We start from the raw sequence: 12,887 nt of genomic DNA, 5'->3' as shown, positions 1-12,887 counted from the left end.
TGTTGTTGTTGTTGTTGTTGTTGTTATACTATTATTATTATTACTATCAATTTTGGAGCAATTAGTTGTAATTCCATTGGCCTTGAATCTCGTCAACAGTTTTTTTTCTCCAAAAATCTAACAAAAAGTAACAGAAAGCTATGAGTAGTATCATTGTCACAACAGCAGGATCCTTCTCAATCATTGCAATCAAATTAATGGCTTTCAATGAGTTTAAACTTGTGATTGTGACCTGCCTTGTGAAGCCCATGTAGGAATGGAATGTGGGACAAGCAGAATTTTCCAAGTAAACAGCTCTTACTGCCATTTCATATAATGCATACAGAAAACGGGGCCCCTGGTGGCACAGTGTGTTAAAGCGCTGAGCTGCTGAACTTGCGGACCAAAAGGTCCCAGGTTCAAATCCCGGGAACGGAATGAGCACTTGCTGTTAGCCGCAGCTCCTGCCAACCTAGCAGTTCGAAAACATGCAAATGTGAGTAGATCAATAGGTACCGCTCCAGCGGGAAGGTAACGGCGCTCCATGCAGTCATGCCGGCCACATGACCTTGGAGGTGTCTATGGACAACGCCGGCTCTTTGGCTTAGAATTGGAGATGAGCACCAACCCCAAGAGTCGGTCACGACTGGACTTAACGTCAGGGGAAACCTTTACCTTTTTATACAGAAAACATGAACTTTGAAATTATAATAAGAAGAATGGCAAAGAGCTAAACATTGTGGAGGTTTTAGCAAAAGTGCAATTAAAAGGACTTGAGCAACAGATTCAATCAAGTCAAGAGAAAACAATGCTGCAATTTGCTTTTTTTAAAAAGCAGGAGAAAGAACTACTGAAATAACTGCTGAAATGCATTGTCTTCTTGTTTCCAGTAGATGGCAGGTACAGTTCTTCAAAAAAGAAAAAAAAGGAAGAAAGGGAAAAAAACAACATTTGCATTAATCTATTTGAAATTATATGTTTTATACTTTTTGACAATTAAGATGAATACATTTTGTGCAATGTCCCAAATGGAATCTGTTAAAGATAAATGCTTCTGCCTAAAAACCTCCATAATGTTTAGTACTTTGCCATTCTTTCTCTTAAATTTCAAAGTGCTTTGGATTTTGGATTCTTCTTTTTAAATTTTAGAACACCTGCATTTGTATATACTGTATGTACATGAGATACCTTTGAGATGGATCCAAGTTTAAACATGAAATTAAGCTATGTTTCATACAAACTTTATACAAGAACGTGCATGAAAAAAACCATCAGAAAGCAAAGGTGTCTCAGCTGAATTTTGGATTTTGGAATATTTCAGATTTCAGAATTCCACATAAGGCATGTGCAATCTCTCTGTGTGTGTGTGTGTGTGTGTGTGTGTGTGTATCACAATGAAAATGAATGATTGCTAGGCAAAATGTAGAAGACTTGAACAATAAAAAGCCTAAAGGTTCAAGATGAAACTGCACTGAACGACTGTTGGAAATTAATTTAGAAGTCAGTCCTGCTGCTGTCTTCAGTGAGACTTATTTCCCCCCCCCCCCCAAGACATACCTTCTTGGCAGTGGTGGAAACACTTTGCTTTAGGTAATGAAATGTATTAGGTGTTTATTAGCACAGGGTGACAATGATCAAAGTAAATCCTGTCTGCTGCAGTATTTCATGAATGGGATGGGATATGTCTCTGCAAACATAATCAACAGGGGATCTGTAGGACACCTGAGGTTTGTAGAGTGGAATGATACTCAGATGATATCCTCTTTTGTCACTTGCCCAGCAACCTAAATGGGTACCTGAGTCCCTTCACCAAAATTCTACTTTAAATCTTATGACTCCATTATATGGAAGCCTGGGATTTCTATTTTAGGGAAGATATTTAGAAGTCAGCCAGAGAGTTCTAGTGCCTTGCCAAACTAAACCATAGTATCCCACAGGACTAATCCATGGCAGTTAAATGGAAACATAGTTCTATACATGTATAGTGTGGAAGGGCCCCCAGTTCCTGCTAATGTCTATGGCAGCTCCTGACAGATATTCATTACCAATGCAATTTTTTTGGGGCAGTCATGCAAAATGCTTCAAAGTACTACTGTTATCCAATCCATTGTATGTAGGCTATGAATACTGCAGTTCAACAGGGTGCACAAGACATCTCTCATAGAGAACTCTGAGAGACTCGCCAAACTAAAAAATCTTTGAGTACTGTGGAATTGTCCACCTTTGGCAAGATAGTAGGTGGGAAATAGAGGATGAAAGGGGAGAATGATGAATCACAAATGTCTCAATTGACCAATTCAAGGTGAGCATGGCTGAGGGCTGCTAAGCAAAATTGGATGCAATAGTGAGTCTAAAATACTGCCTGGATGATGCTATCCATCCATTTATACTTTGATACGCTGTTGCACTATCCTTTGCCCAGCCCTTTTATAGTTGGCCACATTCATTTTGTAATCCTGGGCACTGGTTTGTTGAACCTCTACTGATGGAGTTACAGTGAAATGGGTTTTTAATATTTTTATTTTCTATTTTTAGTGTGTTTTAACAGGATTTCAACATTTTATGAGGCTTTTAGTTGTTATTTTGTTCGTTAAGTTAAATTGTGTTATATTGTTGAATGCGTTTATTTTGATGTAATGTATGTTGATGTATTGTCTGTATGGTTTTCCTTCCAGCAATTGAACATTGGATACCTCCCTGAGTCCCTCCGGGGTGATAGGGCAGGATAAAAATAAAGTTTTATTATTATATTATATTATTATATTGTCACCACCTTTGCCTTCCAGCAGGCATATGTGTCCCATAGTGGATCAAATGCTTTGCCACAGATTATAGAATAAGCTTAAATTTGGAATTTCATATATATAGGTGTGTGTGTGTATGTAATGTATTTTGATGTATTGTATATATATAATAGCCTAAATAGATCCAGAAATCTGTAATTTTGTATAGGCGATCTTCAGTGCTGGGCTGGCTTTATTGTAGGGCCCATGTCCAGATGTAGAGAAATGAAGGGCATTCCACTGGGGCATGTCATTGGTTGGACTTTTTTGTGAGTATGAGGGATCCATTGCACACCCTTTTCTGTATCTGTGCCATGAGAGCTTTGTTTCTTAGCAGTGCTATCTGATGGCTTCAATGAAAGTGAGTTGGTGAAACTGCACCAGGTTTTAGTACAAATTTTAAATAAATCTATCTAAGATACTGAGACTTGTTCCCAAAAGTTCAGACTAAAATATAGATGTTATTCACCATAATATTGATAGGGAAGCATTTTGGCAATTTTAAAGCAGGAGAGTTGGCTTCTAAGACAATTGCACTGCCCATCTTTGATACAAACCAATTGTTGCCATCACAGCATCTAAAAGATGGGTTTTGCCCTGAAAACATCCAGTGTCTGTCTTCCCACAGTAGAGTTCAAATTACACTACTGATTCCCACTGAGTAAACAAGCCTTTTTTAAAATTAATGTCTCACATTAATATTTCTTGAAGTACCTTGTATAAGGGGAGACCAGTTTCATGGCTGCTTTTAATATAATGAACTAAAATGGCTTTCACTTTAGCTGTTAATGAAAAATTGAGACATCTCATCCCAGTCTCATCTGTCTTGACCATAACCATCCCTCTTCCTCTTGCATGAACACATGAAATTTAAGTTCCTCCCCAAATTAAGTCCTTTTCAAGGTGACAGGTCTCCTTTTCTTCTTAAGTGACCACACTATAGCTTGATAATCATTCCTTTTCATCATCCAAATATCACAATATTAAAACATTACCTAGTTTTGACATCTAATTAATGAATCAAACTGTTTATACTGGGAAAGCTGCTAAACTTTCAAGGATGTACAATCACCATCGCTTTAGATAAATTGTCCTGTCACTGACACATTTGAAACACATACATAATTATTTGGCTTCTAGGAGTGTGTTTGTACTTGATCTCAGATCTGAATGAAGCCTTTCATGCACACTAGAGTTCAGTCTGCTGAGGACGGGGGTGGCGGCTTGGGACACTGGTGTCCTTTGGAAGTATCTCAGTTTCCTGTAGCAAGTCACACATAAAGGATCCCTTCATTCAAACAAGGAGTTTGCACGAAAACTCTACCCTTTCTTGACTTCTTCTTTGTTATTTCCCTTCTACTTCTATTGAGTTTGTAACTTCAGGGAGAACTGCAACTGGGGGGTAGGGTGGATGGAGATAAAGAGTTCTGCTAGAAAACTCTTACTTAACAATTATAATAAGCATAACATCAAGAGCCCACAGACCTAAATCTGATTACTAGTCTAATCTGAAGAAACACTATTGAATCAAAGGGTTTTACAGAAATGTTGACTTACTATTCAGTAATTGATTCAATGGGTTTATTTTAGTTGCTGTTAATAATTGGATTTGGGCATAAGGTTAAGCAGTAGTATTAACAGTCATTTCACAGACTTTCAGAAACCAGAGATTTTTTTTAAAGAGTCCTGTTGTATTTTATGATAATATATAAAGAATATCTATTTGCATTTCACAGTAAAATGATACAGGTGTTAACCCTGTCTAACACCTGAAATGGGTTATTCTCACTTGTAAATGTAACCACCTTCAGTGGGGGAACAATGATTCCCTCTACCTAAGTGGAATGTATGGGAAAAGGTGATTAAAGTTGAATGGAAAGAGTTCACCTTAGAAAATGTTTCCTTAGGAGTACCCCAGTTCTTTGTAATTTGATCAGAAACAGTTAAATTATAAAAGAAGACAAAAAAAATCCCACAACATTGTAAAATGATTTAACATGCCAATCAAAACTGAAAAAATTCCAATCTATCTTTAACTCAATAACTTTGCTGTGGAATACAAAGCTGAAAGATCTCTTCCATTCCCCTAGTCACAGTCCACATGAAATGAAATGAGTAAAAGAAGTTTCATACAAAATGGGTTCTATGTATACCCTGGACTTCCATTAGGTTTTGGACAATGAATACAATCTATTTAATGTTTTCCTTGAAATGGGGAATTTCCAATGCCTTAGACTTGTTGTAATACAAAGCATATTATTTCTCCTCATTTTACATATTAGTGAAGCTTCTAGACCATTTTTGAAAAGTACATGCACAAAATAATACACACCTTTGCAATATGTGAATGGTTAGACATGGATACTTTTCAACAATATGGACAAACACATTTTAGACCAGGGGTCCTCAATCTAAGGCTCATGGGCCGGATGTGGCCCTCCAAGGTCATTTACCTGGCCCCCGCCCTCAGTTTTAGACTTAGGCTTGCCCAAAGTCTGAAATGACTTGAAGGCACACAACAACAACAATCCTAATCTACTTGACCATCTCATTGGCCAGAAGCAGGCCCACACTTCCCATTGAAATCCTGATAGGTTTATCTTGGTTAAAATTGTTTTTATTTTTAAATATTGTCTTGTTCTTTCATTGTTGTTGTTGTTGTTTTTGCACTACAAATAAAACATGTGCAGTGTGCATAAGAATTTGTTTGTATTTTTCCCCAAAGGATTGTGGATTGGCCCTCTGCTTTAAAAGTTTGAGGATCCCTGCTTTAGATAATAAGGAAATTCAGTAGAAAAATAGTAAAGGTAAAGTTTTTCCCCTGACATTAAGTCTAGTCATGTCTGACCCTGGGGGTTGGCACTCATCTCCATTTCTAAGCCGAAGAGCTGGCATTGTCCGTAAATGCCTCCAAGATGATGTGACTAGCATGACTGCATGGAGCGCCATTACCTTCCTGCTGGAGCAGTGCCTATTGATCTACTCACATTTGCATGTTTTTGAACTGCTAGGTTGGCAGAAGCTGGGGCTAACAGCGGGAGCTCACCCTGCTCCCCAGATTTTAACCACCGATCTTGTGGTCAGCAAATTCAGCAGCCCAGCAGTTTAACCTGCTGGGGTTAAACTGCCACTGGGGGCTCCAAGTAGAAAAATACATTTAGTATTAAAACATGTATACAGAGTTTTTCAATCCGTAATAAAATATTTGAGAGAAAAAAACACAACTATGAACAACAACAGTTCAATGGTCTTCCCTTCACCTCCACTCCTAAATCTAACTGTGTTTCATCTGAATACGGACATGGTACCTGCACACCGAAGGACATATATCCAGAATAGCCAGGTTGTACACACAGCACTAATCTAGAGAATACATTGTATTTATATTTTTATTAAGTCAATCAAAAGATGGCAAATATTTTATGTAAGCTGTCAAAATTCACAAACTTCTTTTTCATATTATTTTAGAAGAACAAATATGATGGTGGAAGATTATAGAACTGTACCTTCTTGAGATGTTAAAGCTGTATTTAAGATAGTAATGGCAAAAGGTTTGAAGCATGTAAAGGCCATAATCCTGATTGGCTATGAGGCATTGTGGGGGGGAGGGAAGCAAAGCAATACCCCCCCATTGTTAGAATTCTTTTCAAATTTAGCCGATATCAGCCCTGTGAGAAACTACAAACCACATTGTAGGCAGAATATAGGAAATCCTTTGAGAACCTGCTGTACAGTGACATGCCTACAGACAAACGGAATAAAATATCTGGAGAGGTAGGGTGGTTTAATGGTTTCAGTATTTGACTACAACTCTGGAGATAAGGGTTGAATTCCCTGCTCAGTCATGGAAATCCAATGGTTGACCTCAGGCAAACCACAGTCTTTCAGCTCAGGGGACAGTAAAGACAACCACCTTCCAAACAAAAATTTACCAGGGAAACATTGTGATACATTCACTTTAGGGTTGGCATACATTGGAAAGGATTTGAAGACATTTGACAACAACAAAGGTAAACCTATCTTGGGGGTTTCTTTTCAAGATTTCTTTAGGTGGTGGGGGATTAGTTTATACTGCCATATAAACAAGTCCAAATCAGATAATCTGGATTTTATATGGCAATATCGAAGGGCCTACAAGAATGTGATTTATAGTAACACTTACATTAAGGCTGGCTAAAATAACACCACTTTGCTGCACCAAAATTAATCATGAAGTCATAAATTGACTGTATGCTCAATTTATGATCAACAATGATCCCAATATACTTTTTATATTAGGCAATATAAATTACCCAGTGGATTTCTATGGTGGAGGGGAAGTTGATCCCTCATCTCATGATGTTTGTCTTAAATGCACACAACAACAACAAAAGCTAAAATGTGCCAATGATAGCCAATTTCAAATTGATTTACTTTAGTTGGAGATGAAAATCTCAAAGCAGAAATCTCAGTTCGTGTGCTCTCTATATTTTAGGATTCCCTAAAGCATCTGAATTCAGTATTGTAGTTTGAATATATCACACTTATTGCTAGAGGTGACTTTATTCTTAAGCAGAATGAAGCACATGGTCGAGATGGAAGGCATAATTTTCTTTTTGGTCTCCAAATGTTTTGGTCTGACCTTGGAATCTAAAACCAATAGATGAAACCAATGGTTTTTATGGTCCCAAATATTTATCTTCACAGAAGTGGTTGAAGTCTCCACTTTCTAATTTAATGGGTCGGTAGAGGTGAAGTATATAACAGTTACAGTGAATTTAGACAAACCTCTTGTTTAAGTATATACTTTGGAGACTGGAGACAATTTTAAAGTAAGCTCCAGTTTCTTTGATAGAAATACCATTTCCCTCAGTGTAAATAAATGCATTTTTGCCCTACTGTTGTTTGTGATCAAACAGATTTATGAAGTTCTTGAAGCACTCAAAAAGCTTGCAAATGTGTTTAACAAAGATGATTCTGGGATGAGCTTATATACCAAGAATGCCTGTCATAGTACCTTCAATACTTAAAAAATACATAAAAATGGTCAGCTTCTAACCAAAAGCTGTTCAAAATTATTTGACATCTGTTATCATTTCTCAAGAAATGATTGATCACAAATCTGTTACTGCAACTCCTCACATTTCTTGTGTCCTTGTCAATGCAAATATAGCACAATATTGTTTCTACACTCCCCCAGCTATATGTGGGTAGTTAAGTACTTTTCCACAGAAATGTTTAAACTCACTTAACATCCACAGTAAATGTGACTTGGAGCGCAATCTGTACTGCTTTAAAACTTGTTTTTTTTAATGGAATGGAAATACAAAACAAATGTCAACACATGAAAAATAATTTTAACACCTGAATTAAATACCAGTCAAAGTTGCACTGGATATTCAGCTGTGCTAATATATGAACAAACTTAGATAGGGTAAAACACAGAAATGAATAGAGATCCACTAAAGAACTGAAAAATTAAGCAACATGGAGTATTTTGCTTTATGATATCCATCTACTGGTTCTGTATTCTTCTTGTTTCATTTCAGTGGCTTATATGCCATTGGTGAGAGGTCAAAGGATGTGGCCACATTAACTGGAATTTATTACATTGATTGTTTCTATTTTTGAGCCATTTTTTAATTTCTTGTTCATTAAGATGTCACTATGCCCAGGCCAGAAAACCACAAATGCAAACTGTGCCTTTCTTTATTATAAAAGGAGAAATGTGTAGGAGAATCTGGATATTTGCTAGCATCATTGGACTCTTTGTTTGTCAAGTAGATGGTGTTAATCCTTCAATGAATGAAATAGCTGCCTCAGCCACTTTGTTATGAACCACAGTGCTTACCACAGCTGAACTGCGTACCTTGATATTAAAACCACTGAAATATACAATTGAATTCCTACATCGCCTATGTTTCAGATAAAACTAACAATCTGTTTGGCAGATATTGAGCCATTTCCAAAGCTTTCAAATGTTTAGCTATTCTTTCACCACTTCAGATTATTAATAGCTAAAATTATTTTCTGGGGCCCCTGGTGGCACAGTGTGTTAAAGCACTGAGTTGCTAAACTTGCAAACCAGAAGGTCCCAGGTTCAAATCCCATGAGCTGAATAAGCGCCCACTGTTAGCCCCAGCTCCTGCCAACCTAGCAGTTCAAAAACATGCAAATGTGAGTAGATCAATAGGTACCACTCCGGCGGGAAGGTAACGGTGCTCCATGCAATCATGCCAGCCACATGACCTTGGAGATGTCTATGGACAATGCCGCTCTTCAGCTTAGAAATGGAGATGAGCACCAACCCCCAGAGTCGGTCACGATGGGACTTAATGTCAGGGGAAACCTTTACCTTACCTTTACTAAAATTATTTTCTATAATAATATGAACCAAAATCTCTAAACATAGCACTTTTTGAATAAGATTCTAACTTTATTATATCCTCTTATTGTAAATGTTCTCTGAGTACTTAGAAGCTCTGGCCAAGATCCAACTGGACTATTGATGCAGTGTAAAGCTCCATCAACCCTCTCATTCTAGTGGCTGGTGGGGTGCTGGTACTGGAAGCTGCTTTGATGTGCCCCTATTCTGAGTCAGTGGCAGGGGACTCTATGCCTGGGAGCTGTCCAACTGCCACTGTACAGTAACAACCTCATCAGATGGGGCTTACATCAGCACCATATGCCAGTTCAGCAATAGTTTACCCACGGAGCCCATTGGCTCCCATCCCATGTAGAGGAAATTCCGGTGAGGCTCTGTGGGTAAACTATCATGGAACCCGCATATGCTGCAGTGGCAGCAACATGGAAGGCTTCCTGTGTTGCACCAGCAAAAATAGGGGGAAGCTGGGCAGGTGACAGTCCCCCCTCATGGGATGGGGATTAGGGTGAGTTTCGGCAATGCAGGGCATGGGGCGACAGATTTCCAATGCCCTCAAATCGACACTGCTGGATTCACCATGATGCAAGGCGATTTTGACAGCCCATCTGATGAGGTCATAAGTGACAAAGATGCTGCACAAGAAAGTACTGGGCAAGTCATTGGGCAACTCTCCAAGAAGCATGTATGCTGGTGTAACCAGGGGTTGCATCAGTGTAAGTTGCTGATAGGATTCTGGCAATGGTTTGATTACATAGTTGATTATCCACTTCATGGACAAGCTTTTCCATATAATGTCTTTGAGCGCTTCCTAGGACAGGCATCCTCAAATTGTGGCCTTCCAACTGTTTGGGCTGCCAACTCCCAGAAGCCCTAGCCAGCTTGTTCAATGATCAGGAATTCTGAGAGGTGGAGGCCCAAACAGCTGGAGGGCCTCAGTTTGAGGATGCCTGTCCTCAGAGGTGACCTGAGAGCCACTTCCAGTATTATTATTTTTTAAAAAAATATTTCCTCTGGGCCTAAAATGTCTTGCTCTCCCCCATCTCTTTCCAAAATTGTTCCTTGTCCGAAATGATGACACAAAAAGTGTTTTACAGGGGACGTTAGAAAGGAATATCATTGCATTTTCAAGGAAACTAGCAGTGCCCTCAATGTCACTTGTTATTTCTTACAAGTGACAAGCACTCCCTGTAATAAATTACCTGATATCAGTCCATCTCCAGGTACCAGCAGTGAGAGAAATATGATATTTGATTACAAAAGGAGCTTTTTTGTGGTGAGGTTTCAATCTAATACTGCCTTGCTGACGAAGACATAATTTGTATGAACATTTTTTCTTCTCTTTACAGAATTATTCCAAAATTCTCCTAGGCATTTAAAACTTTACATGGTGCTCATGCATGTGTGTGAAAACATGACTGATTGATTCTTCTGCTGGTCAAATAATTTCTGTACACCACCATAAGATCCTTCATGAATTAAGAGTGAGTTATACAAAAATAAATGAGAGAAACAAAACTATAATTGGCCTGCATATTAAGTGAATGACCAATTAAGTTCCAAAACCAATTGCAGAATATCATTTTTAAATATTTGGAAACTCTATTTTTCTTACCTGAAATCAACTATGTCTTCAGTTTCCAGCCAAAGCATGCCATAGAATCACTCTTGAGGACCTAGAAAATGCTTAGAATTGTGTTCTCTTTAGGCTTCCAGTGTGATTCCATAGTCAACTTCTGGCAGAATATCTGGCGGATGTTAACCATAGAATTGTACTGAAGACCTAGGGAGAATACTTCTTTGGGCATTACTATGTCCTCCACAGTGGTTCTATGGTTTTCAAAGTATTTCGAGTATAAATGAGATCCTGTTCAGTGAGCTTGTGTAATAGTGAACTCACAAATCCTAAATCTTGTCTCTTGCTAGCCTACCTTTGACCTAAATCCAACTGTCAATCGCAACTAGAGTTTATGTTATATTTAAAATAAATACTTGCAAAAAAGTAAATTAAAAATACTATTCATATTTTTACTCTGTCCTTGTTTTGAGTTTGACAGAGAAGGAAATAGCCCCATGAATCTTTGAAAATCCCATTTCTCACCAACCCATCAGGAACTCTTATCTTGCTTTCTCTTTCTCCCTTTTGTATTTTTTCTCCATACTCTCTACTTTTTAGCTTTCTAATTATTATGTGGATACCAGAAGTCTCAGGTTTATGAGTTTCAATGATGATAAAATAATTTGTATGCCACTTTCCCCCCAAAATTGGGAGAGTGGCTACAACTAACAACATACAAACATTGAATATTAAAATAGCATCAAACAATTCACATCATTAAACAATTTGAAACATCCATTAAAAATGCAATAAAAAGATAAAAATATGTAAAATAGTTAAGTTTTAAACACTGTATTACCCCTGAGCCCAGTCTGAAAAAAGTGTGTTTTCAAAGCCTTTTGGAATAAAAAAGGGTTTTGCCTGCCATCAGAGGGACAGCAAGAGGGGGGGGGGGGCATGACCTATCTGGAAAGTTTTAGTCTAAAGCAGGGGTCCTCAAACTTTTAAAGCAAAGGGCCGGTCCACAATCCTTGAGACTGTGGAGGGGCCAAATTATCATTTTTTTAAAAAATGAACAAATTCCTATGCAACTGCACATTTCTTATTTGTAGTGCAAAACAACAACAACAACGAAAGAACAATACAATATTTAAAAATGAAAACAATTGTAGCCAACACAAACCTATCAGGATTTCAATGGGAAGTGTGGGCCTGCTTCTGGCCGATGAGATAGTCAAGTTAATTAGGATTGTTGTTGTTGTGTGCCTTCAAGTCATTTCAGACTTTGGGTGAGCTTAAGTCTAAAATTATTTATTTATTCATTTACTACATTTATTTACTACATTTAAATCCCGCCCTTCTCACCCCGAAGGGAACTCAGAGCAGCTGTATGTACATACAATATATTATATTTTTAGCATAGCACAATATAGCATTATATATTACTATATTGAACTATACCACTATACTGTAATATTATATGTAATATATAACATATAATTAATATTATTATATGGTATTATTATTAGTATTATATTGTATAACATATTATTATCAATACTATATGTACAGTAGAGTCTCACTTATCCAAGCCTCTGGATAATCCAAGCCATTTTTGTAGTCAATGTTTTCAATACATCGTGATATTTTGGTGCTAAATTTGTAAATACAGTAATTACTATGTAGCCTTACTGTGTATTGAACTACTTTTTCTGTCAAATTTGTTGTATCACATGATGTTTTGGTGCTTAATTTGTAAAATCATAACCTAATTTGATGTTTAATAGGCTTCTCCTTAATCCCTCCTTATTATCCAAGATATTCACTTATTCTGCCGGCGTTTAGCTTGGATAAGTGAGGCTCTACTGTATATACAATATATTATATTATTTAAAATGATATAAAAATATTATATTATAAAACTGAGGGCGGGGGCCAGGTAAATGACCTTGGAGGGCCACATCCGGCCCCCGGGCCTTAGTTTGGGGACCCCTGGTCTAAAGGGTAACCACCAAGAAGGCCCTCTCTAGCATTCCTGTGTTTTCAATAGTGGTGGGAATAATAGCAAGGCCTCTCCTCATATTTTTGGGCTCAGGCAGGCTTCTATGGGGAGATACAGTCTACCAGACAGCCTGGATGTGAGCCATATAGGGCTTTCCAGTATCACACTAGAGTTTAAAGAGTAAGCAAAGGGTACATCCTATCT

This window comes from Anolis carolinensis, chromosome 1, assembly GCF_035594765.1.
Source record: "Anolis carolinensis isolate JA03-04 chromosome 1, rAnoCar3.1.pri, whole genome shotgun sequence".
NCBI classification, from domain to species: domain Eukaryota; kingdom Metazoa; phylum Chordata; class Lepidosauria; order Squamata; family Dactyloidae; genus Anolis; species Anolis carolinensis.
Note: the sequence above shows the minus strand (reverse complement) of the source record.